This window comes from Pseudophryne corroboree, chromosome 1, assembly GCF_028390025.1.
Source record: "Pseudophryne corroboree isolate aPseCor3 chromosome 1, aPseCor3.hap2, whole genome shotgun sequence".
In the NCBI taxonomy this organism is placed as follows: domain Eukaryota; kingdom Metazoa; phylum Chordata; class Amphibia; order Anura; family Myobatrachidae; genus Pseudophryne; species Pseudophryne corroboree.
This window is the reverse complement of record NC_086444.1, coordinates 921,878,535-921,904,944: the sequence shown is the minus strand read 5'-3', so window position 1 is coordinate 921,904,944 and position 26,410 is coordinate 921,878,535. Positions and strand designations below refer to the sequence as shown.

Below are 26,410 nucleotides of genomic sequence, written 5' to 3'. Positions count from 1 at the left end.
GGAGAAGGTGTTCAACTCTGTTCTTGGTCTAACCAACATTCTGACTGAGCAGGAGGAGTTATCAAGATCAGAGCCGTAACTACAGTAGGTGTGGGCGAGATGGTCATTGCAATGCGCTGTGAGGCGGAAAAATCTCCGCAGGCAACCGTAGGGCCACGCCATACTACCTCCTGCACGCCATCGCCACTGCAGCGCTGCCGACTTGCCGAGGAGCAGGGTGTGGTCTACCAGATACCATCCTTGACCTCTACATCCCTCTTCCTTCTCCTCCCCAACCCCAGACTGGGCTGCAGTGTGCTCCACTCCACTCCACTCACCTGCATTTCTAAGTGGAGTGGAGGACGAGGACTGTGTCACTCGTCCCCCGGCAGCAGCTGATCTTCCCTTCCCACCAGCTGCGCTCCTTAACACCGGGCATGACGTCATCATGCGCGCCCACACAGCGTTCCATAGCGTGCGCCAACACACTCTGACATGAGGAGCTGCAGCCACGGAAGAGCCGGGGAAGGCGTGGATGAAGCAGGGACCCGTACACCAGCACCTGTCAGCGCTGCACTTCTCACTCCAGTCAGATTCACAGGGGTGCACACCACCACCACAGGGTAGACTTTTTACAACCCCCCCTCCTTCCCTCCCTCCCTGGTGTGCCTCTCACATGCTCTCTCCATAACTCTCCCCTCTATATACGCTCACCTCTATGTCAAGCACTCCCCCCCATGTTACTCTCACCTGCTGTCTCCCGAGCCCCCCCACCCGTGTTTCTCTCACCTGCTCTCTCCCTAGCCCCATCCCACATTCCTCTCACCTGCTCTCTCCCTAGCCCCCTCGCATACCTCTCACCTGCTCTCTCCCTAATCCTCCCCACCTGCGTTCCTCTCACCTGCTCTCTATCTAGCCCTCCCCCCGCGTTCCTCTCGCCTGCTCTCTCTCTAGCCCTCCCCCTGCGTTGCTCACTCCTGCTCTCTCCCTAGCCCCCCCATGTTCCTCTCACCTGCTCTCTCCCTAATCCTCCCCCCGTGTTCCTCTCACCTGCTCATTCCCTAACTACCCCCTGCTTTCCTCTCACCTGCTCTCTCCTTAATCCTACCCCCACGTTCCCCTCACCTGCTCTCTCCCTAGCTCCCCCGCATTCCTCTCACCTGCTCTCTCCCTAATCCTCCCCCCGTGTTCCTCTCACCTGCTCTTTCTTTAGCCCTCCCCCTGCGTTCCTCTCACCTGCTCTATCTCTAGCCCCCCCCACGTTCCTCTCACCTGCTCTCTCCCTAATCCTTTCTCCGCATTCCTCTCACCTGCTTTCTCCCTAGTTCTCCCCCACTGTGCCACTCTCCAGCTGTAATGTGTAAAAAAGAGGGACTCTGCTGCCTATTGTGTAAAAAGGGGAACTCTGCTGCCGTAATGTGTAAAAAAAGGACTCTGCCTGCCTAATGTGTAAAAATGGGACTCTGCCGCTGTAATGGTACAAAGGAGACTCTGACTGCCGTAATGTGTAAAAAGGGGGACTCTACCTGCTGTAATGTGTAAAAGGGAGCTCTACCTGATGTACTGTGTAAAAGGGGACTCTACCTCCCGTAATGTGTAAAAGGGGGCTCTACCTGCCGTAATGTGTAAAAGGGAGCTCTGCCTGCCGCAATGTGTAAAAGGGAGCTCTGTGGCCATGCCCCTTCTTTGTGAAGCCACACCCCTATATATTTTTTGCGTGCCAGTGGCACGCACTGGCCCTGATTTGTATATGGTGGGGGGGGGGGGGGCACTGCTGCTGTTTCTTGCACACAGCGCTAAAATGTCTAGTTATGGTTCTGATCAAGATATGTGGTAAGGGGTCTATTTATGAAGCAGAGAAAACAGTGGAGGTAACAGACCAGTGGTGAAGTTCCCATGACAACCAATCAGCATCTCCCTTACATTTTAGACAATGTACCTGATAAAGGCTTCCTTCAAAACTGATTGGTTGCCATGGGCAATTTCTCCATTGTTCTTTTTCTCCACTCTTTTGACTGCTTCATGAATAGACCGGTTAAGTGACCTAACATATAACCATTATTTTTTTTGCTGGATGAAAAGAGAGTGATATTTCATGTTATCCCTGATTTTATTTTAATAATATTAATTCCTGCTTTTATGAGACGGACTGTCGCACAATCTATCTACATGTACTAGTACACTAGTACCCACTCCATCACACCCAAGTAGTCGTGGGGCCCACTGTTACTTGTGCCTCACCCACGACCAGCCAGAACAGAGTGTTGTGCCCCACATACCATAATACTGACAGAATTCTCACCCAGTACCAGTTCCTACACTCAGGGCACTGACTACTATTATTATATTCTGTCACTCAGTTGTACAGTATGTTGCATATTTCACTGTGTGATTTTTTTCCCCATCAAGTCTGTTTGTATTGTTTGGTTATCTATAATATCAGTGTATGGTGCTATGGACACTTTGTCATGCTCTATAATAAAGGATATAATAAAGAATATAGTAAGTCTGACAATTTTGCAACTCTTCAAAAACCATACACAATTAATTAAAATATGACCCCAAATAAGTAATGTAAATCCTACAATACAGTATGATCGTTTAATTGCAAACACAATAGTGTTTTTGTATGTATAGGTGGGGAGGACAGTGTGGGTCAGAAAAGTGTAAAATGTTGGTGTGTGGGGGGGGGGGGAGTAGGGGAGTCTCTCAGAGCATCAATATTAGAAAGTCTGTGAGGCATAATGCCAGCATATAAATAAAGCCATACCTTTGTAAATACCACAATTTACATCTATTTTCAAAGGGTTTCTGATGTGATCATCACAATTCACAATAACCAGAGCAACTGGTAGCCTTTTTAAACATATCTTTCAATGTGCATGTAGCACACACAAACACACACACACACACAGACACACATACACACGTGTGTGTGTGTGTGTGTGTGTGTGTGTGTGTGTGTGTGTGTGTGTGTGTGTGTGTGTGTGTATATATATATATGTATGTATAACTTACAAGCACTGCACTGCATGTCTTATCTTTTATCCAGATAAAAAACTGGATTCCTAATCCACTAATGTTCCTTTAGGTCTTCACTTGATTTGTGGTACAGAAAGCCCTGAAACATTATTCCAGGTGCTTAACTGTAAAATCAGGCTCTATTCAACTTTCGTAAGAGGAAGTATCTATTGATAGTTACTGCTGTCACCTGTGATGAAATTGATCATCATACGTTGCAGCACATATGAATAAAACCCATAAATTATAATCAACTTGTATTCAAGAGTTTTAATAGAGCTTTCAGGGGAGAAACAATAGTAAACTATTTTCAAATCCAGAATCTTTTTCAAAAACAATACAGCCTTATTCCCCCAGACAGGAGCAGAGTATGTAATATTTTATGTAATATTTTAGTGGCTATGGTTTAAAGTTAAACATACCAAAACACTGAGTGCTCAAATAACTTTATTCTTTTTTTTTTTTTTTAACATATCCTTACTGTATATTAGATGTGTTGTGGTAGCATTTATACATTTATAGATGACAAGATACAGCTTCACTTATCTTTTAGTCAGCACAATAAAGTGTTTATATACCATGAATTGGGAACAAGGGGCCTGATTCAGAGTTATACACAAACCCAGTCATTTGCGTGTAACTCCGATTTGAGAGATCCACACATCCCACACTTCACATGTGCAGAGCTCTGTGTGCGAGATTGCATGAAGAGCGCCCAAGCCACAGCCACCTGGGGGCTAGGGCGACAATAGGGACCATTTTAAAGAATGGGGTGTTTCACAGTTATTCTTAGCAAGCTTAGGCTTACTTAGATGGCTGCGACCACTCAGACTGATTCTGCATGTTCGGATGCAGCACTCAGATCCAGTGGCGGAACTAACGAGCGGTGGGCCCAGGTGCGACAAAATGCTTTGCCCCCCCATCCCATCCAAGTCCACCCCCTCACCCCTGGAGAGGATCTGGTGAGGGGGACCTGCTCAGGGCCAGAGAAATGGATACCTAGCAACAGTGCCGTAACTAGACATTTTAGCACTGTGTGCAAGAAACAGCATCGGAGCCCCACCCCTGCATGCAAAACAAAAATACATAGTGGCGTGGCTTCGTGGGGAAGGGGTGTGGCCACAAAATAATACCAATTCATAAAACGGTGCACAGTAGTCTCCATTATTCAAATTACGCCGCACAGTAGCACCACTACACCAGGTAGAGACCCTTTTACACCTTACGGCGGACAGATTCCTCTTTTTACACATTACGGCAGACAGCGTCCCCTTTTTACACATTACGGCTGACAGCGTCCCCCTTTTTACACATTACGGCAGACAGCGTGCACTTTTTACACTTAACGGCAGACAGCGTCCCCTTTTTACACATAACAGCAGACAGTGTGCCCTTGTTACACATAGCGGCAGACAGCGTACACTTTTTACACATAACGGCAGACAGCGTCCCCATTTTTACACATTACGGCAGACAGCGTCCCCATTTTTACACATTACGGCAGACAGCGTCCCCTTTCTACACATTACGGCAGACAGCGTACACTTTTTACACATAACGGCAGACAGTGTCCCCTTTTTACACATTACGGCAGACAGCGTTCCCTTGTTAAACATAGCGGCAGACAGCGTACACTTTTACCACACATAACGGCAGACAGCGTCCCCATTTTTACACATTACGGCAGACAGCGTCCCCTTTCTACACATTACGGCAGACAGCGTACACTTTTTACACATTACGGCAGGCAGATTCCCCCTTTTTACACATTGCGGCAGGCAGATTCCCCCTTTTTACACATTGCGCTGTGTCATTGGTGGAGGCGCTGCTGCTGCTGCACCTCTGCTTCACTATAGGCTGTTCTCGGAAGACAGCCTATAGTGAAGCAGAGGGGCAGCTGCAGCAGTGCCTCCACCAGTAACAAAGCGCTGCTGCGGCTCCCTCCTCCACCTCCCTCCTCCTCCTTCCCCCGTACCGCTGCTCCTCTCCGGGCGGCTGTGCGCTGCGGGCATCAGTTGCCCACAGCACACAGCGGCATGTAATGAGTCAGTTTGACTCATTACATGCTTTGGGCCCCTGGACAGAGGCGGGCCCCAGTGCAACGCACTGGTTGCACTGGCGGTAGTTCCGCCTCTGCTCAGATCTGTGATGCCGGCGAGAGTCTTTCTTCTTAATGTCATATGTTATATTAGCATATTTTTGCATTGTTGCTGTGACCAAAGATGCAGCAGCAATGCAAATAGCATCCACCTTTGGTTCAGGCCCAAATTCAGGTAATGGGTACAATCTGAAACCAAGGGGTAAATTTACTAAGATTCGTATTTTCCCGTTTGAGGTCAAAGTTCAATCACGAATGACATTGAAAGTGTAAATATGCAACTTTTTGAATTGATTACGACTAATTTACTAAGCTGCCGTATTCTGCATTTTCGGGTTTTCCGATGTCGATATCATTCGTTTTTTTTTACAGTGTTTTACGTGAGTGACTTGTAAAACACTGCCGACTTTAATACAATGAATCTCGGCCGGATCTGAGAGATCCGTGCTGGGCTTCATTGTGCACCTTGTAAAAAAAAATGTTTTTTTTAAATGTTAAAAAAAAATTGCGTGGGGTCCCCCCTCCTAAGGCAAACCAGCCTCGGGCTCTTTGAGCCGATCCTGGTTGCAGAAATATGGGGAAAAAATGGACAGGGGTTCCCCCATATTTAAACAACCAGCACCGGGCTCTGCGCCTGGTCCTGGTTCCAAAAATACGGGGAACGAAAAGAGTAGGGGTCCCCCGTATTTTTGAAACCAGCACCGGGCTCCACTAGCTGGACAGATAATGCCACAGCCGGGGGTCACTTTTATACAGTGCCTTGCGGCCGTGGCATCAAATATCCAACTAGTCACCCCTGGCCGGGGTACCCTGGGGGAGTGGGGACCCCTTCAATCAAGGGGTCCCCCCCAGCCACCCAAGGGCCAGGGGTGAAGCCCGAGGCTGTCCCCCCCATCCAATGGGCTGCGGATGGGGGGCTGATAGCCTTTGTTCAAAGTGATTGATATTGTTTTTAGTAGCAGTACTACAAGGCCCAGCAAGCCTCCCCCGCAAGCTGGTACTTGGAGAACCACAAGTACCAGCATGCGGCGGAAAAATGGGCCCGCTGGTACCTGTAGTACTACTACTAAAAAAATACCCCAATAAAGACAACACACACACACCTTGAAAGTATAACTTTAATACATCCATCCACACCTCCATATACACATACTTACCTTATGTTCCCACGCAGGTCGGTCCTCTTCTCCTTTAGAATCCATGGTGTACCTGTAGAAAAAATTATACTCACATAATCCATGGTTGAAGGCTCCTCTGCTTGTAATCCTTTTGTAATCCACGTACTTGAAAAAATAAAAAAACGGACACCCGACCACGAACTGAAAGGGGACCCATGTTTTCACATGGGACCCCTTTCCCCGAATGCCAGAAACCCACTCTGACTGATGTCTAAGTGGGTTTCTTCAGCCAATCAGGGAGCGCCACGTTGTGGCACCCTCCTGATCGGCTGTGTGCTCCTGTACTGTCTGACAGGCGGCACACGGCAGTGTTACAATGTAGCGCCTATGCGCCCATTGTAACCAATGGTGGGAACTTTCAGGTCAGCGGTTGACCGAAAGTGACCTCACCGCTGACCTGAAAGTTCCCACCATTGGTTACAATGGAGCGCATAGGCGCTACATCGTAACACTGCCTTGTGCCGCCTGTCAGACAGTACAGGAGCACACAGCCGATCAGGAGGGTGCCACAACGTGGCGCTCCCTGATTGGCTGAAGAAACCCACTTAGACATCAGTCAGAGTGGGTTTCTGGCATTCGGGGAAAGGGGTCCCATGAAAGGGGACATGGGTCCCCTTTCAGTTCGTGGTCGGGTGTCCGTTTTTTTATTTTTTCAAGTACGTGGATTACAAAAGGATTACAAGCAGAGGAGCCTTCAACCATGGATTATGTGAGTATAATTTTTTCTACAGGTACACCATGGATTCTACTGGAGAAGAGGACCGACCTGCGTGGGAACATAAGGTAAGTATGTGTATATGGAGGTGTGGATGGATGTATTAAAGTTATACTTTCAAGGTGTGTGTGTGTTGTCTTTATTGGGGTATTTTTTTAGTAGTAGTACTACAGGTACCAGCGGGCCCATTTTTCCGCCGCATGCTGGTACTTGTGGTTCTCCAAGTACCAGCTTGCGGGGGAGGCTTGCTGGGCCTTGTAGTACTGCTACTAAAAACAATATCAATCACTTTGAACAAAGGCTATCAGCCCCCCATCCGCAGCCCATTGGATGGGGGGTACAGCCTCGGGCTTCTCCCCTGGCCCTTGGGTGGCTGGGGGGGGACCCCTTGATTGAAGGGGTCCCCACTCCCCCAGGGTACCCTGGCCAGGGGTGACTAGTTGGATATTTGATGCCACGGCCGCAAGGCACTGTATAAAAGTGATCCCCGGCTGTGGCATTATCTGTCCAGCTAGTGGAGCCCGGTGCTGGTTTAAAAAATACGGGGGACCCCTACTGTTTTTGTTCCCCGTATTTTTGGAACCAGGACCAGGCGCAGAGCCCGGTGCTGGTTGCTTAAATATGAGGGAACCCCTGTCAATTTTTTTCCCATATTTTTGCAACCAGGGCCGGCTCAAAGAGCCCGAGGCTGGTTTGGTTTAGGAGGGGGGACCCCACGCATTAAAAAAAAAAAAAATTATAACATTTCCCCCCCCTTCCCACTGAAAAACATGCACGGATCTCATGGATCCGTGCATGCCTATACAAACACGGGATAAAAAAGCCGGTCTGTTTTTTTTTAGCACTTTTTCACGATTTGTATTTTAGCACGGCAGTGTTTGGCTATTGTCGGCAGTGTTTGTGTTTTGCACTTTTTAGTAAATTCCCGATTTCTACCAAATTGCAGGCGTATTTGACCGATGGTGTATTGATTCGTGATTTTTTCCTAGGACTTCCAAAATATTACGAATGCCCTCATCACTGCCGTGATTTTTGCTTAGTAAATTACCGAGATGACACTTTGAAGAAAAAACGGCATCTCGGTCAAAATCGGGACCTTAGTAAATATACCCCCAAGATTGGATGCATGAAGAGTATATACATTTATTTGCATGCATGGAAAATATTGGATCCTTTACATTTAGTAAACAAACTCTGGGCATCTTTATTTTTACACTGCAATTTAGAGTTGAGCTACAATGAGCCCCTTTCCCAATTGTAAATCTATCAGCACGTTTTTAATTTTCCCTATTTTCCCATGCAGCATAATATAACATTGCTAAGGTGCAAAATTGTACTTTCTAGCTGCTTCTTAATGTGCGTACACACTAGGCGATGTGCTCCATGAGTGAAATCGCCTAGTGTGTCCCCCTCTGGGCCCACACATTGTGGGATATCACTAGCGATATCGCAAGGTATTGTCATACCACGGCCGGGCCGAGCATGCAGCTTTGGACAATGAGTCCACATTGAGCTGCATGCACAGCCGACACCGAGAGTCATTAACAGGGCTACGCATTGTTTGTAATTTACAGCGTACACACTGGACAATATACTAGTAAGCAATATCACTCAGGAAGGCTCAAAATGAGCAATGTCGTTTACTATAACGACTAGTGTGTATGAGCCTTTACTGTAGATGAGCCTCAATGTGTTTGCATGTTTTTGTTTTTATTTTATAAATGTAACAGGAAGAAGACAGATACCCAGGGCTGTTAAGAGAACTGAGGGGTCCAGGTACTGAAGTGGGCATAGTCAAAAATGGGAGGTGTGCCCTCATGCCATGTGGAAAAATAAAACAATGGAAAATAGTATGCGTAGTGTTGTATGGGATAGAGGATGGCATTTCATTATTATTATTTATTTATTTATTTATTTACTAGCTGTTCTACCCATTCTTAAAACATAGAAACATAGAATTTGACGGCAGATAAGAACCACTGGGCCCATCTAGTCTGCCCCTTTTTTATCCTTTAGGTAAGCTCAACCCTTTTTGAACCTTAATTCTTTGTAAGGATATTCATATGCCTATTCTTCACACGGGAGTTTCTGATTTTCACAGTTGTAAATATAAATGAGTGTAAAAAATTTGGTAAATCTGTAGAGATGTAAATTTGAGAAGTCTTAATGTAAGTAATATTAATCCACAGTTCTTGCCGTTACCCGAGGAGCAACCACAGCAGATTTGGTAAAAAGTGACAGGACCATTTTTGTAGTTTATTAAATTTTACACTCTGGAGGTGCAATCCAAATTTTGATCTGATTGTCCTGATTGGGCGTTATTGTTCATGCAATGCAAGCCACGCATCGGTAATGATGTCATTATGTCAACCCCCTTTTCATCCCTTTAGGGGAGGTTTATTAAAATTCTAATTATGTAGTTTTCCTATATCCCACTGAAGAATACCTACGTTAACTTTCAGCTTCCTAACGTATCAGGAAGTAAGAGCATTAGTGATGAGTCTCTCAGTGAGCACACACATATTCTGCTGCGCTTTACAGAGAGTATTTGGCCATTCACATCAGTCCCTGACCCAGTGGAGCTTACAATCTATATTCCCTACACATACACATTCACGCTAGGGTTAGGTTTTTTTTGGAGCCAATTAACTTACTAGTAAATTTTTTAGTATTGTGGGAGGAAGCCGGAGTACCCGGAGGAAACCCACGGTAGAATATACAAAATCCACACAGTGAGGGCCATGGTGGGAATTGAACCAATGACCTCAGTGTTTCATTTCATTCAGCAAAGGAAGGAAATGTTGTAAAATATTGCACAGTAGTGTGGCTTGCTAAACCCTTTGTTTTTTTGGCTATGGGCCGTTTTTATTTCCCATATAATATGTGTGGTAGCAAAGTAATAAACAAAGTAATAAATTCAATAATGCAGATTTTATATTTCAAGTATTTATTAACTCACATCAGCCGGGACGTAATGGGAGGCGATAATGCCGCCCAGGAAATAATTGCACCACATCGGGAATTACAAATGTGCGTCTGTTTCCGGGAACTCAGCCAATGTAATGGTGTGCGCCTATTTCCTGGCTGATCTGATTGTCGCTGTATTTAGCATAGAAAACGTCCTACATTATTGGACCAAGTGGAATGCGTCTTTTAGTATAGGAGGACCACAGTGTCAGAGGACGCACAAGCAGCTCTTGCTTTTTTAAATGATATTCAGCATGCCATCTGCATACTTATTACATTTCTAACACACATTTCGGCGGATAATAATGTAAAAATGACATGTACAGTACGTGGAGCATTTTTACAGATCAAAGTCTGTTATGTTTTTTGTTTTTTTTAAGTTTCAAAATGTATTGTACAGTGTTTATTTTGTTCAAATGTGCTTGAAAAGTGTACTTATAATTAGAGATGAGCGGGTTCGGTTCTCAGAGAACCGAACCCTACCAGACTTCACGCTCCGAGCCCGGATCCAAGTCAGGCTCGGATTTTCCCACCTCACTCTAAAACCAGAACGAGGCAAAAACGTCATCATTCCGCTGTCAAATTCTCGCGGGTTTGGATTCCATATAAGGAGTCGCGTTTCGCCGCCATTTTCATTCCGGCATTGGAAAGTGTAGAGACTGAGGATGTTTCTCCAATCTCTCAGTGTCCTCAGTGTCCGTGTCTTGTGCTGCATCTGTCCAGTCACAGTGGTTGTGTCCTCTGCTGCCATATGTCCAGTGCTGCTGTATAGGGTGCTGTGTTGTGCGGCATCAGTTCAGTGGTGGTGTCATCAGTTCAGTGGTGGTGTATTGTGCTGCATCAGTCCAGTCACAGTGGTGGTGTCCTCTGCTTCCATATGTCCAGTGCTGCTGTATAGGGTGCTGTGTTGTGCTGCATAAGTTCAGTGGTGGTGTGTTGTGCTGCATCAGTTGGTCACAGTGGTGGTGTCCTCTGCTGCCATATATCCAGTGCTGCTGAATAATAAGTCCCTTACAGTGTTGCTGTGTTGTCCTGCATCAGACCAGTGGTAATGTCCTGTGCATCAGTCAGTCCAGTGACCAGTCACAGTGGTGTCCTCTCTGCCATATCTCCAGTGCTGCTGTATAAGTCCAGTCCATTTCAGTGTTGCTGTGTTGTCCTGCATCAGTCCAGTGGTGGTGTCCCTGTGCTGCGGTATATCTTCAGTGGTACTGCGGTATATATCCAGCGGTACTGCCGTATAAATGCAGTGATCCTGCTGTATAATTCCAGTGATCCTGCCGTATTATTCCAGTGATCCTGCCGTATAATTCCAGTGATCCTGCCGTATATGTCCATTGATACTGCCATATATGTCCAGTGATCCTGCCGTATACGTCCAGTGATACTGCCGTATATGTCCATTGATCCTGCCGTATATGTCCAGTGATAATTGATACTGCCCTATATGTCCAGCGGTACTGCCGTATATGTCCAGTGGTACTGCCATATAAATCCAGTGATACTGCCGATTAATTCCAGCGGAACTGCAGTATAAGTACAGTGATCCTGCCGTATAATTATTATAAATAAATATTTATAAATATATATAAATATTATTACATTTCTAACTAGAGATGTGCACCGGAAATTTTTTGGGTTTTGTATTTTGGATTCGGTTCCGCGGCCGTGTTTTGGATTCGGACGCATTTTGGCTAAACCTCCCTGAAAATTTTTTGTCGGATTTGGGTGTGTTTTGGATTCGGGTGGTTTTTTTCCAAATACCCCTCAAACACAGCTTAAATAATAGAATTTGGGGGTCATTTTGATCCCATAGTATTATTAACCTCAATAACCATAATTTCCACTCATTTCCAGTCTATTCTGAACACCTCACAATATTATTTGTAGTCCTAAAATTTGCACCGAGGTTGCTGGATGACTAAGATAAGCGACCCAAGTGGCCCCCAAGTGGCCGGCACAAACACCTGGCCCATCTAGGAGTGGCACTGCAGTGTCAGACAGGATGGCACTTAAAAAATTGGCCCCAAACATCACATGATGCAAAGATAAATTAAAGAAAAAAGAGGTGCAAGATGGAATTGTCCTTGGGCCCTCCCACTCACCCTTATGTTGTATAAACAGGACATGCACACTTTAAAAAACCCATCATTTCAGCGACAGGGTCTGCCACACGACTGTGGCTGAAATGACTTGTTGGTTTGGGCCCCCACCAAAAAAGAAGCAATCAATATCTCCTTGCACAAACTGGCTCTGCAGAGGCAAAATGTCCACCTACTCCTCATCGTCCGATTCCTCACCTCTTTCACTGTGTACATCCCCCTCCTCACAGATTATTAATTTGTCCCCATTGGAATCCACCATCTCAGGTCCCTGTGTAGTTTCTGGAGGCAATTGCTGGTGAATGTCTCCACGGAGGAATTGATTATAATTCATTTTGATGAACATCATCTTCTCCACATTTTCTGGAAGTAACCTCGTACGCCGATTGCTGACAAGGTGAGCGGCTGCACTAAACACTCTTTCGGAGTACACACCGGAGGGGGGGGCAATTTAGGTAAAATAAAGCCAGTTTGTGCAAGGGCCTCCAAATTGCCTCTTTTTCCTGCCAGTATACGTACAAACTGTCTGACGTGCCTACTTGGATGCGGTCACACATATAATCCTCCACCATTCTTTCAGTGGTGACAGAATCATATGCAGTGACAGCAGACAACATGTCAGTAATCGTTGGCAGGTCCTTCAGTCCAGACCAGATGTCAGCACTCGCTTCAGACTGCCCTGCATCACCGCCAGCGGGTGGGCTCGGAATTCTGAGCCTTTTCCTCGCAGCCCCAGTTGCGGGAGAATGTGAAGGAGGAGCTGTTGACGGGTCACGTTCCGCTTGAGTTGACAAGTGTCTCACCGGCAGGTCTTTGAACCTCTGCAGACTTGTGTCTGCCGGAAAGAGAGATACAACGTAGGTTTTAAATCTAGGATCGAGCACGGTGGCCAAAATGTAGTGCTCTGATTTCAACAGATTGACCACCCGTGAATCCTGGTTAAGCGAATTAAGGGCTCCATCCACAAGTCCCACATGCCTAGCGGAATCGCTCTGTTTTAGCTCCTCCTTCAATCTCTCCATCTTCTTCTGCAAAAGCCTGATGAGGGGAATGACCTGACTCAGGCTGGCAGTGTCTGAACTGACTTCACGTGTGGCAAGTTCAAAGGGTTGCAGAACCTTGCACAACATTGAAATCATTCTCCACTGCGCTTGAGTCAGGTGCATTCCCCCTCCTTTGCCTATATCGTAGGTAGCTGTATAGGCTTGAATGGCCTTTTGCTGCTCCTCCATCCTCTGAAGCATATAGAGGGTTGAATTCCACCTTGTTACCACCTCTTGCTTCAGATGATGGCGGGGCAGGTTCAGGAGTGTTTGCTGGTGCTCCAGTCTTCGGCACGTGGTGGCTGAATGCTGAAAGTGGCCCGCAATTCTTCGGAACACCGACAGCATCTCTTGCACGCCCCTGTCGTTTTAAAAAAAATTCTGAACCATCAAATTCAATGTATTTGCAAAACATGTGAAGTGCTGGAATTTGCCCAGATGTAATGCACGCACAATATTGGTGGTGTTATCCGTTGTCACAAATCCCCAGGAGAGTCCAATTGGGGTAAGCCATTCTGCGATGATGTTCCTCAGTTTCTGTAAGAGGTTGTCAGCTGTGTGCCTCTTATGGAAAGCGGTGATACAAAGCGTAGCATGAATAGGAACGAGTTGGCATTTGCGAGATGCTGCTACTGGTGCCGCCGCTGCTATTCTTGCTGCGGGAGGCAATACATCTACCCAGTGGGCTGTCACAGTCATATAGTCCTGAGTCTGCCCTGCTCCACTTGTCCACATGTCCGTGGTTAAGTGGACATTGGGTACAACTGAATTTTTTAGGACACTGGTGACTCTTTTTCTGACGTCTGTGTACATTCTCAGTATCGCCTGCCTAGAGAAGTGGAACCTAGATGGTATTTGGTACCGGGGACACACTAACTCAATAAATTGTCTAATTCCCTGTGAATTAACTGTGGATAACGGACACACGTTTAACACCACCACAGCTGCCAAGGCCTGAGTTATCTGCTTTGCAGCAGGATGACTGCTGTGATATTTCATCTTCCTCGCAAAGGACTGTTGGACAGTCAATTGCTTAATGGAAGTAGTACAAGTGGTCTTCCGACTTCCCCTCAGGGATGACGATCGACTCCCAGCAGCAACAACAGCAGCGCCAGAAGCCGTAGGCGTTACACTCAAGGATGCATCGGAGGAATCCCAGGCAGGAGAGGACTCGTCAGACTTGCCAGTGACATGGCCTGCAGGACTATTGGCTTTCCTGTAAAAGGAGGAAATTGACACTGAGGGAGTTGGTGGTGTGGTTTGCAGGAGCTTGGTTACAAGAGGAAGAAGGGATTTAGTTGTCAGTGGACTGCTTCCGCTTTCACCCAAAGTTTTTGAACTTGTCAATGACTTCTGATGAATGCGCTCCAGGATACGTATAAGGGACGATGTTCCTAGGTGGTTAACGTCCTTACCCCTACTTATTACAGCTTGACAAAGGCAACACACGGCTTGACACCTGGAGGTAAATTTACTAAAATTCGTATTTTCCGAATGAGGTTAAAGTGCAAACACGAATGACATCGAAAGTGTAAAATTGCAACTTTTTGAATTTATTACGACTAATTTACTAAGATGTCGTATTCTGCATTTTCGTGTTTTCCGATGTCGATGTTATTCGTATTTTTTGGCAGTGTTTTACGGGAGTGAATTGTAATACACTGCCGACATTAACACAATGAATCTCGGACGGATCTGTGAGATCCGTGCTGGGCTTCATTGTGCACCTTTCGTAAAAAAAAGAACATTGTTAAAAATAAAATAAAAAAATGCGTGGTGTCCCCCCTCCTAAGCAAAACCAGCCTCGGGCTCTTTGAGCCGGTCCTGGTTCACAAAATATGGGGGAAAAATTGACCGGGGTTCCCCCATATTTCATAAACCAGCACCGGGCTCTGCGCCTGGTCCTGGTTCCAAAAATATGGGGGACAAAAAGCGTAGAGGTCCCCCATATTTTTGAAACCAGCACAGGGCTCCACTAGCAAGGTACATAATGCCACAGCCGGGGGACACTTTTATATTGGTCCCTGCGGCCTTGGCATTACATACCCAACTAGTCACCCCTGGCCGTAGTACCCTGGAGGAGTGGGAACCCCTTAAATCAAGGGGTCCCCCCCTCCAGCCACCCAAGGGCCAGGTGTGAAGCCCGGGGCTGTCCCCCCCATCCAAGGGCGGCGGATGGGGGGCTGATAGCCTTTTGAAAAAATGAGAATATTGTTTTAAGTAGCAGTACTACAAGTCCCAGCAAGCCTCCCCCGCAAGCTGGTACTTGGAGAACCGCAAATACCAGCATGCGGTGGAAAACCGGGCCCGCTGGTACCTGTAGTACTACTACTAAAAAATTACCCCCAAAAAAACAGGACACACACACCGTGAAAGTATAAGTTTATTACATACATGTACACCACCATACATACATACTTACCTATGTTCCCACGAGGCACGGTCCTCTTGTCCCAGTAGAATCCTTGGGGTACCTGTTAAAAAATGATACTCACATAATCCAGGGTTTCTTGTTTTCTTTGTATAATCCACGTACTTGGCAAAAAAAATAAAACGGAAACCCGACCACGCACTGAAAGGGGTCCCATGTTTACACATGGGACCCCTTTCCCCGACTGCCAGGACCCCCCCCTGACTCCTGTCAAAGAGGGTCCCTTCAGCCAATCAGGGAGCGCCACGTTGTAGCACTCTCCTGATTGGCTGTGTGCTCCTGTAGTGTCTTTCAGGCTCCACACGGCAGCGATACAATGTAGCGCCTATGCGCTCCATTGTATCCAATGGTGGGAACTTTGCGGTCAGTGGTTGACTGAAAGTAACCTCACCGCTGACCGCAAAGTTCCCATCATTGCATACAATGGAGCGCATAGGCGCTACATTGTATCTCTGCCGTGTGGAACTTGAAAGACACTACAGGAGCACACAGCCAATCAGGAGAGTGCCACGACGTGGCGCTCCCTGATTGGCTGAAGGGACCCTCTTTGACAGGAGTCAGGGGGGTCCTGGCAGTCGGGGAAAGGGGTCCCATGTGTAAACATGGGACCCCTTTCAGTGCGTGGTCAGGTTTCCGTTTTATTTTTTTGCCAAGTACGTGGATTATACAAAGAAAACAAGAGACCCTGGATTATGTGAGTATAATTTTTTTAACAGGTACCCCAAGGATTCTACTGGGACAAGAGGACCATGCCTCGTGGGAACATAGGTAAGTATGTATGTATGGTGGTGTGCATGTATGTAATAAACTTATACTTTCACGGTGTGTGTGTGTCCTGTTTTTTGGGGGGTATTTTTTTAGTAGTAGTACTACAGGTACCAGCGGGCCCGGTTTTCCACCGCATGCTGGCACTTGTGGTTCTCCAAGTACCAGCTTGCGGGAGAGGCTTGCTGGGACTTGTAGTACTGCTACTAAAAACAATATTTTCATTTTTTCAAAAGGCTATCAGTCCCCCATCCGCCGCACTTGGATGGGGGGGACAGCCTTGGGCTTCACCCCTGGCCCTTGGGTGGCTGGAGGGGGAGACCCCTTGATTTAAGGGGTTCCCACTACTCCAGGGTACCCCGGCCAGGGGTGATTAGTTGGGTTTGTAATGCCAGGGCCGCAGGGACCAATATAAAAGTGTCCCCCGGCTGTGGCATTATGTACCTGGCTAGTGGAGCCCGGTGCTGGTTTCAAAAATACGGGTGACCCCTACGCCTTTTGTCCCCCGTATTTTTGGAACCAGGACCAGGCGCAGAGCCCGGTGCTGGTTTATGAAATATGGGGGAACCCCGGTCATTTTTTCCCCCATATTTTTTGAACCAGGACCGGTTCAAAGAGCCCGAGGCTGGTTTTGCTTAGGAGGGGGGACCCCACGCATTTTTTTTAACAAAATTAACACTTTCCCACCCCTTCCCACTGATAAACATGCACGGATCTCACGGATCCATGCATGCCTATCAGAACACAGTAAAAAAAAGCACGTCTATTTTAAAACTGCTTTTTTTTTACGATTTGTAATTATTCACGGCAGTGTTTGGCTATTGTCGGCAGTGTTTGTGAAATACAAATTTTAGTAAATGACGAGTTCTTTAAAATAAAAGGCGTATTTGACCGATGGTGTATTCATTCGTAAAATTTTTCTTGGACTTCCAAAAAAATACAAATACCCTCATCACTGCCGAGATTTGTGCTTAGTAAATTCCCGAGATGACACTTTGAAGAAAAAACGCAAAATCGGTCAAAATCGTGAGCTTAGTAAATTTCCCCTCTGTTGTCCGCATTTCTGTTAAAATAATTCCACACCGAAGAGCTGATTTTTTTTTGTAATTTGACCAGGCATGTCAATGGCCATATTCGTCCCACGGACAACAGGTGTCTCCCCGGGTGCCTGACTTAAACAATCCACCTCACCATCAGAATCCTCCTTGTCAAATTCCTCCTCCGCGCCAGCAACACCCATATCCTCATCCTGGTGTACTTCAACACTGACATCTTCAATTTGACTATCAGGAACTGGACTGCGGGTGCTCCTTCCAGCACTTGCAGGGGGCGTGCAAATGGTCGAAGGCGCCACCTCTTCCCGTCCAGTGTTGGGAAGGTCAGGCATCGCAACCGACACAATTGGACTCTCCTTGGGGATTTGTGATTTAGCAGAATGCACAGTTCTTTGCTGTGCTTTTGCCAGCTTAAGTCTTTTCATTTTTCTAGCGAGAGGATGAGTGCTTCCATCCTCATGTGAATCTGAACCACTAGCCATGAACATAGGCCAGGGCCTCAGCCGTTCCTTGCTACTCCGTGTCGTAAATGGCATATTGGCAAGTTCACGCTTCTCATCAGATGCATTTAATTTTGATTTTTGGGTCATGTTACTGAACTTTTGTTTTTTGGATTTTACATGCTCTCTACTATGACATTGGGCATCGGCCTAGGCAGACGACGTTGATGGCATTTCATCGTCTCTGCCATGACTAGTGGCAGCAGCTTCAGCACGAGGTGGAAGTGGGTCTTGATCTTTCCCTATTTTACCCTCCACATTTTTGATCTATTTGTGGAATTATATGCCAGTAAATATCAATATATATATATATATACTGGTGGTCAGCAAAATTCTGCACTGTCCTCCTACTATATACTGCGCACAACTACAATGCAGCACAGGTATGGATTGTATACTTAACGACACAGAGGTAGAGCAATGGACTACTGTACCGTACTGCTATATATATACTGGTGGTCAGCAAAATTCTGCACTGTCCTCCTACTATATACTGCACACAACTACAATGCAGCACAGATATGGATAGTATACTTGACGACACAGAGGTAGAGCATTGGACTACTGTACCATACTGCTATATATATACTGGTGGTCAGCAAAATTCTGCACTGTCCTCCTACTATATACTGCACACAACTACAATGCAGCGACGATATGGATAGTTTACTTGACGACACAGAGGTAGAGCAATGGACTACTGTACCATACTGCTATATATATATATACTGGTGGTCAGAAAAATTCTGCACTGTCCTCCTACTTTATACTGCGCACAACTACAATGCAGCACAAATATGGATAGTATACTTGACGACACAGAGGTAGAGCAATGGACTACTGTACCGTACTGCTATATATATATACTGGTGGTCAGCAAAATTCTGCACTGTCCTCCTACAATGCAGCACAGATATGGAGCGTTTTCAGACAGAGAACGTAGATATTTGCAGCACACTGAGCACAGATATTTGCAGCACACTGAGCACAGATATTTGCAGCACACTGAACAGTGAACACAGAAACTGAGAGAACGCAGCCACGTCTTCTCGCTGTCATCTCCAAAGCACGAGTGAAAATGGCGACGACGCGCGGCTCATTATATAGAATACGAATCTCGCGAGAATACGACAGCGGGATGATGACGTTCGGGCGCACTCGGGTTAACCAAGCAAGGCGGGAAGATCCGAGGCTGCCTCGGAGCTGTGTAAAATAGGTGAAGTTCGGGGGGGTTCGGATATCGAGGAACCGAACCCGCTCATCTCTATTTCTAACACACATTTCAGCGGATAATAATGTAAAAATGACATGTACAGTACGTGGAGCATTTTTACAGATCAAAGTCTGTTTTGGTTTTTTTAAGTTTCAAAATGTATTGTACAGTCTTTATTTTGTTCAAATGTGCTTGAAAAGTGTACTTATAATTAGAGATGAGCGGGTTCGGTTCTCAGGGAACCGAACCCTACCGGACTTCACGCTCCAAGCCCGGATCCGAGTTAGGCTCGGGTTTTCCCGCCTGACTCTAAAACCAGAACGAGGCAAAACGTCATCATCCCGCTGTCGGATTCTTGCGGGTTTGGATTACTTATAAGGAGCCACACGTCGCCGCCATTTTCACTCTGGCGTTGGAGAGTGTAGAGACAGGACGTGTCTCCATTCTCTCAGTGTACTCAGTGTCCATGTCTTGTGCTGCATCTGTCCAGTCACAGTGGTTGTGTCCTCTGCTGCCATATGTCCAGTGCTGCTGTATAGGGTGCTGTGTTGTGCTGCATCAGTTCAGTGGTGGTGTATTGTGCTGCATCAGTCCAGTCACAGTGGTGGTGTCCTCTGCTGCCATATGTCCAGTGCTGCTGTATAATTAGTCCCTTACAGTGTTGCTGTGTTGTCCTGCATCAGACCAGTGGTAATGTCCTGTGCATCAGTCAGTCCAGTGACCAGTTACAGTGGTGTCCTCCGCTGCCATATGTCCAGTGCTGCTGTATAATAACAAGTCCCTTACAGTGTTGCTTAGTTGTCCTGCATCTGACCAGTGGTAGTGTCCTGTGCATCAGCTAGTCCAGTGACCAGTCACAGTGGTGTCCTCTGCTGCCATATGTCCAGTGCTGCAGTATAAGTCCAGTCCATTTCAATGGTGCAGTGTTGTCCAGCATCAGTCCAGTGGTGGTGTCCCTGTGCTGCCGTATATGTCCAGTGGTACTGCCGTATATGTCCAGTGGTACTGCCGTATATGTCCAGAGGTACTGACGTAAATGTCCAGCGGTACTGCCATTTAAATCCAGTGATCCTGCCATATAATTTCAGTGATCCTGCCGTATAATTCCAGTGATCCTGCCGTATATGTCCATTGATACTGCCATATATGTCCATTGATACTGCCGTATATGTCCAGTGATCCAGAGCCGGCCCTAGGTATAGGCAAACTAGGCAAATGCCTAGGGCATTTGGTATGCTTAGGGGCACCAGCAGCCTCTGCTGATTAAAATGATATGTGGCATGCCTATATTCTGTGTGTAACTGAGGCTGTATCTGCATACAAAATGCTACGTTGCAGTGTACTCCTGGAAATCACTGTAATGTAGCATTTCATATGCAGATACAGCAGCAGTCGCACACAGAATATAGGCATGCTGCATATCATTTTCATCAGCAGATGCTGCTTGTGCATCAGTAGCCACATAGTAATGCAAATAAGACACATTTTCATAAACAAAAGGCGCCTCAACGTTAGCAGGGCTGGCAGCTGACTCATGCCAGGCATGTCCTGTAGAACTAGCGGCGGTGCTAGGGGGCACCAGCCAAAATCTTGCCTAGGGCATCATATTGGTTAGGGCCGGCTCTGCAGTGATCCTGCCGTATATGTCCAGTGATTCTGCCGTATATGTCCATTGATCCTGCCGTATATGTCCAGTGATACTGCTGTATATGTCCATTGATACTGCCATATATGTCCAGCGGTACTGCTGTATATATCCAGCGGTACCGCTGTATAAATCCAGTGATCCTGCCGTATAATTCTAGTGATCCTGCCGTATAATTCCAGTGGTACTGCTGTATAATTACAGTGGTACTGGCGTATAAGTCCAGTGATCCTGCTGTATAATTCCAGTGATCCTGCCATATAATTTCAAATAAGTCCATATAATTCCGTTTAAGTAAAGTCCAGCGGTGATGACATATAAGTTCAGTTGTGCTGTCCTGTGCTGTATATTTTTTACTCCAAACATTGGGGTTATTAATATTTAATTCAAATAATGTTTACAGGGTTTGCACTGTGTGGTGTAGGGGTACACTCGCCTGTGCTGCATATTATTATAATAGCTTCAAATAAAAGGGTTATTATTATTATCCAAATTAATTTTACAGGCTTTGGTGTGTGTGTGTGTGTGTGTGTGTGTGTGTGTGTGTGTGTGTGTGTGTGTGTGTGTGTGTGTGTGTGTGTGTTTGGTTTAGGGGTACGCTATCCTGTGCCACCAATATTGTGCGTGTATTACATCTGGGAGAATTCCAGCACGTCCCATGTTGTTTGTGCCGCACACTTGTGATGTGCTATTTGGGGCCTAGTTTTTATAAGTGCCATCCTGTCTTCAACTGCAGTGCCACTCCTATGTGGGCCAGGTGTTTTTTTGCCGCACACTTGTGTCGCTTAGCTTAGTCGTCCAGCTACCTCATTGCACCTCTTTTTCTTCTTTGAATCGTGTGCTGTTTGGGGCCTATATTTTAAATCTACCATCCTGTCTGCCACTGCAGTGCCACTCCTAGATGGGCCAGGTGTTTGTGCCGCACACTTGTGTTGCTTAGCTTACTCATACAGCCACCTTGGTGCAACTTTTAGGCCTAAAAACAATATTGTGAGGTATGAGGTGCTCAGAATAGACTGGAAATGAGTGGAAATGAATGTTATTGAGTTTAGTAATACCGTAGGAGCAAAATTACCCCCAAATTCTGTGATATTAGCTGTTTTTATGTTTTTTTCAAAAATCATCCAGATCCAAAACCAAAACACGAAACAGTGGTTTTGGCAAAACCAAGCCAAAAACAAAACACGAGCGGGGAATTAGAACCAAAACCAAAACACAAAACACGAAAAGTGCTCACCGCACATCTCTACTTATAATTGAGTTCTAACCTTTTCATAACCAACTCGCCCTAAAAAAAACTATACATTATTTGAGAGTTTTAGAGCTCTTTTTTGCTGTCTGAGATTTTGCCTCAGACGCCGGTCTTAATAGCAATTTATGGAAGACCGCGGATTGGCTGAGAGATCTGTCTGTCACGGCTCTCAGCCAATCAGTATGTCCCCATAGGCTACAATGGCCCCAAGATGGATGCCCCCACAGCACTAATAGTGCCGCCGCCCGCACTGCCGACACTGCACTGCCCGCACTGCCGACACTGCCGGAACCCTGCACTTGGGACACTGCCAGCACTCCTGCACTGAGGACACCTCCCGCACTGCCAACACTGCCAGCACCCCTGAATTCCTGCCCTGAAGACACTTCCAGCACTCCGGCATTACCGAGACTGCCGTCACTCCTGCTCTGAGGACACCTCTGACACTCCCGCTTTGAAGATGGTGCTTTGACATTAAGTAGATCATCACTCCCATCTTTATTATTATTATGAAGATGCAAATGCAGTAGTTAGATTTCAGTTGCCGCCTTAAAAATCTACTGAGAAATTCTACCTAAATACAGCTAGATTAGGTGAATTCTTACAGAATAATTTGACTTTGAGAAATAATTTTAAGATGCTAGTAAAGAGAGGATTAAAAACAAGACATACAATCATTTATCATGCATTCGTTGTATAAAGCTAATTTGGAACAAGTAGAATATATCACTAGGAAAGAATGACTAAATTAAAAAATAAAAATAAACAAAATCTAAAATATTTTTTTCACACAAAATAACTATTAACAAAACTTAATGATTTTTTTTTAATGGGTTATTTCATTAAAATATCTACTTTGGAAATAATTAATTTCCACCAGTACCACAATTAATATCATGGAGAGCTTACACGCTGAAAATTGACTGTCTCCAACCAAGCTAAGCATAACAAGCCCTACAAAAGGGACAAGTTATAGAATGATAGAGTGTTTTAATTCTTGAATTTTCAGAGTTTTTTGCTATAATAAAGTTTAAAATGGACAAACAACCATATCCAATGAGTAGACTTCATCTGGGCCCCCTCCTTTCTAGCCGGCAGCATTGTAGACTCTGAGCTATAGGGTCAATAGGGGATTCTAGCGGTGTCCCAGAGTCTAGTAGTGTGAATGCGCAGGTCTCTGTGAAAATGGTATGACAGCCATTTTCCCAGTGATTCATTACTGTTCATGCAGAAAAAAATTGGAAAATCCTGGTGATTTCTGAAGTGCTTTCTGAACTCCAAAGGGTAAGTATTGTAAAAATGGGTGCAGGTTGTGCGATGTAGGTCCCGGGGGCCCCACTGCACCCATTATAAATATGCCATTGTGCTGAAGCATGGTCTTAACTAGGAATGAGTGAGTGGCACCATCAGACAATGTGAAGAATCCTGGGGCAACACCATCGCTGCCCCATCGCAACTGCATATGACTTGCTGGGTGCCTGTAACTATTTTTCTTGTTGCTTACTTCAGCCATATAAATTACCATCCAAACATGCAATTTTAATAAAAGTTTTAAAACTGCTTATTTTTTGCAAAGTAAAAAATATTAATCTTTTACTGCATGCAGTCAGAAGTCAGAATATTGGAAAAAAATATTTCACTTGCACTAATAGAAATTGTTATCTTTGTCGAAGAAATCTCAAGGTGTGTTTAATTTTTTTTTTACAGATATATTGGTGTGAAAAATAAAGCACAAACAGATGAATATGGAGTATTAATATTCAGAATAGATGAACATGTCACAGCAAATAACAGTAATGAACAGAATCCAGTATAATCCAATAGCAGAGACAGGCACAGAGCCCCTCAGCAATGTCCCAAGATACAAAGTATGAATAGACTCCTGTTTAGGCAAATGTGGAAATGGTAGATGTTTAGTCATAGTGTGGCACCCCGGGAAGTTGTTTGTTTGTGTGTGTGTGTGTGTGTGTGTGTGTGTGTGTGTGTGTGTGTGTGTGTGTGTGTGTGTGTGTGTGTGTGTGTGTGTGTGCCCCTTTAAATTGACTTACAGTGCCTGAATTCTGCTTAAGTGTCATGCTGGTACAACAGGGGTTAAGGTTGGAATCAGAGTCCGGTCACATGTTGTAGCTGGTGAGCGCTGATTAGACAAGGAAGTCTTGGAGCAGAGGATCCTTGTGGGGAGAGGAAGGTGGAGTTGAGAGGAAGCAATTGTAGTGCTGGACACGATGAGAGGAGCGGAGCGGGAGCTGACAAGACTGGGTGGTGGAGAGCAGTGCTGCAGAGCTGAAGCAGCAGGTTGCTACCAGAGTGCAGAGAACTGGGTAGCGGGTATGAGACGTCACAGCTGGGGACTGGACCCCGAAAGGCCTTTTGAAAGGTGCAGATGCCACGGTCATCATGTAACACTGGGAACTGCTGAGACAGGTTCAGCCAATGGAAGTAACTTCAACAGAGGATCAGAGTGAGTACACAGACACTGTTGGTGTGGAGGGCTGCAAGGAGGCAAGCGCCAGGCCCAATTGTCCTTTGGTTACACACACTGCACATTATTATGGGAAGAAAAGTGTTGTCCCCAGGCCCTAAAGTAACAGTTTACAAATTAGTGCCTCATTTGAATACAACTATCAGGACAGAGACACTTTCTAAGAAGAGCTTGAAAGACATTTAGCTGTTGTAATGAGTAATAAAACTGAGTTATTTATCCAATGTATATTGAGTTATGTAATAAAGAAAGACTGAGGGGGTTATTTAGGTGGTTAGCAAACCAAGAAAGTTGGCAATGGGGCAACACCATGAAGCACTGCATGTGGGGCAGATGTAATATGTACTCGGACTGATTCTGTTCCACAGCTGCCAGAAACAACCGGTATTGAATACCCAGACAACAGTACAATTGAGGGCTCCAGCCTACTATATACTATGTTGGCCTAGGAGAGCACCCCTCAGGCGGTAAACACTTAGGGACCTACCGTATAAGGCATATTGGTTCATGGAAACAAAATAACTTTTCTTCGGATCAATACCAAAAGTTCTATTGATAAATTCCGTGGAGCTGGAAGCAATCTTGGAATGGGCATATACTGTATAAGAAGGACTGGTAATTTACCATGATATTCCAGTGGATGAGAATTTGATTTTATATTGTAATGAATGACATTCACTTTTTAATATGCAATTGACATATTCATTTTTAAAGAAATAAACATACACACATAAGAGCTACTTCATTTTATTGTATTGTATGTTCACAGGAGACTATCTCCATTCAGCAGCAAAAAACAAACCTTGCCAGCACCTGTAATACCTATTTGGTTAATTTTGGTCTTTCAGATGACAATCCTAGATGCCTTCAACTAAGTCAGGAATTTACTCTCAGCACATGGAAGCTTGACTGGATGCAGGAGCACAGATGGCTGACTGGGAGCCACAACAGAATCCCAGCTTGGCCCTGTTGGTTATTAGAACCAAAGTTTGTAGCCGTCTAACGCTACAGGAATCAGGAATAGAAGCAGCTGTATAAGAAAGCAGAACCAGGAACATACAGCACTTCAACCAGGAATTGCAGGTGCTGTAACAGGAAACAACACCAAGAGTATACATACAGCAAGGGAGCCAGGGCTTAGTGCAAACTCAACCCATGCCCATGTAGAGAGTCAAGACAAAGCTTAAATACCAGGCAATCAGCACTACCAGGTAACCACACCTGCATAGCAACTTAACTCAGTTAAGAGCAAACTCTCCCATGCAGGGTAACACTATAGCAGAAACTGACATTCTCCCACTTGCATGCAGCACACCTGCATTACAGCTCAGAGTGATTGAAGGAACACACATGAAAAGTTACTGACAAGGCAGAAAACTAATAGAATTACTTTGAGATCTCAGGGGTAATTCATTTGTTTTTTTAGGCACCAACCACTAGATGGTGCCTGGCAGCAGAAATTAAATTTTTCCACCTTTTCCACACAGGCACCATCATCGCCGTCATTTCTGCTTTCAGCCTCCTGATTTGGTGAGCAGAAATGTGTGAAAAGTGTCCTGTGCACTATTTTAGTTGAACGACCGATGTATCGTGGGTGTGTTGGCGGGTGTGTTACCCGATTAGTCTGTGAATGACTGGGTGAGCATTGACGTGTACTAAAATAACTGAAGATATATCTACCATCAGCTGTGCTACAGTACTGATGTAATATGTCTGTGAATGATGTCCTTCTAAAACATATTACATCAGTACTGTAGCACAGCTGATGGTAGATATATCTGCAGTTATTTTAGTGCACATATCAATGCTCACACAGTTGTAACATCAGGCACAACACATCGGGTTGACGATCGGTAAATTGGGGGACATTGGTCTAGAAGTGTGTACCCAGCATAACAGTCCAGATTTTCAGATTGATTACAGATGGTTTAATCAACGTGAATGAGATTAGTCTCCTGTTCTCA

At 45.5% G+C, this 26,410-nt stretch overlaps 1 long non-coding RNA gene across 1 annotated transcript; it reads left to right on the top strand.

Moving 5' to 3' along the window:
- Nucleotides 1-466: 466 nt before the first annotated feature.
- On the top strand, nucleotides 467-26,097 carry LOC134969213 (uncharacterized). Its single transcript, XR_010189439.1, has 3 exons — nucleotides 467-602; nucleotides 23,672-23,832; nucleotides 25,295-26,097. It is a non-coding gene; the product is annotated as an uncharacterized LOC134969213 (long non-coding RNA).
- The last annotated feature ends 313 nt before the right edge of the window (nucleotides 26,098-26,410 follow it).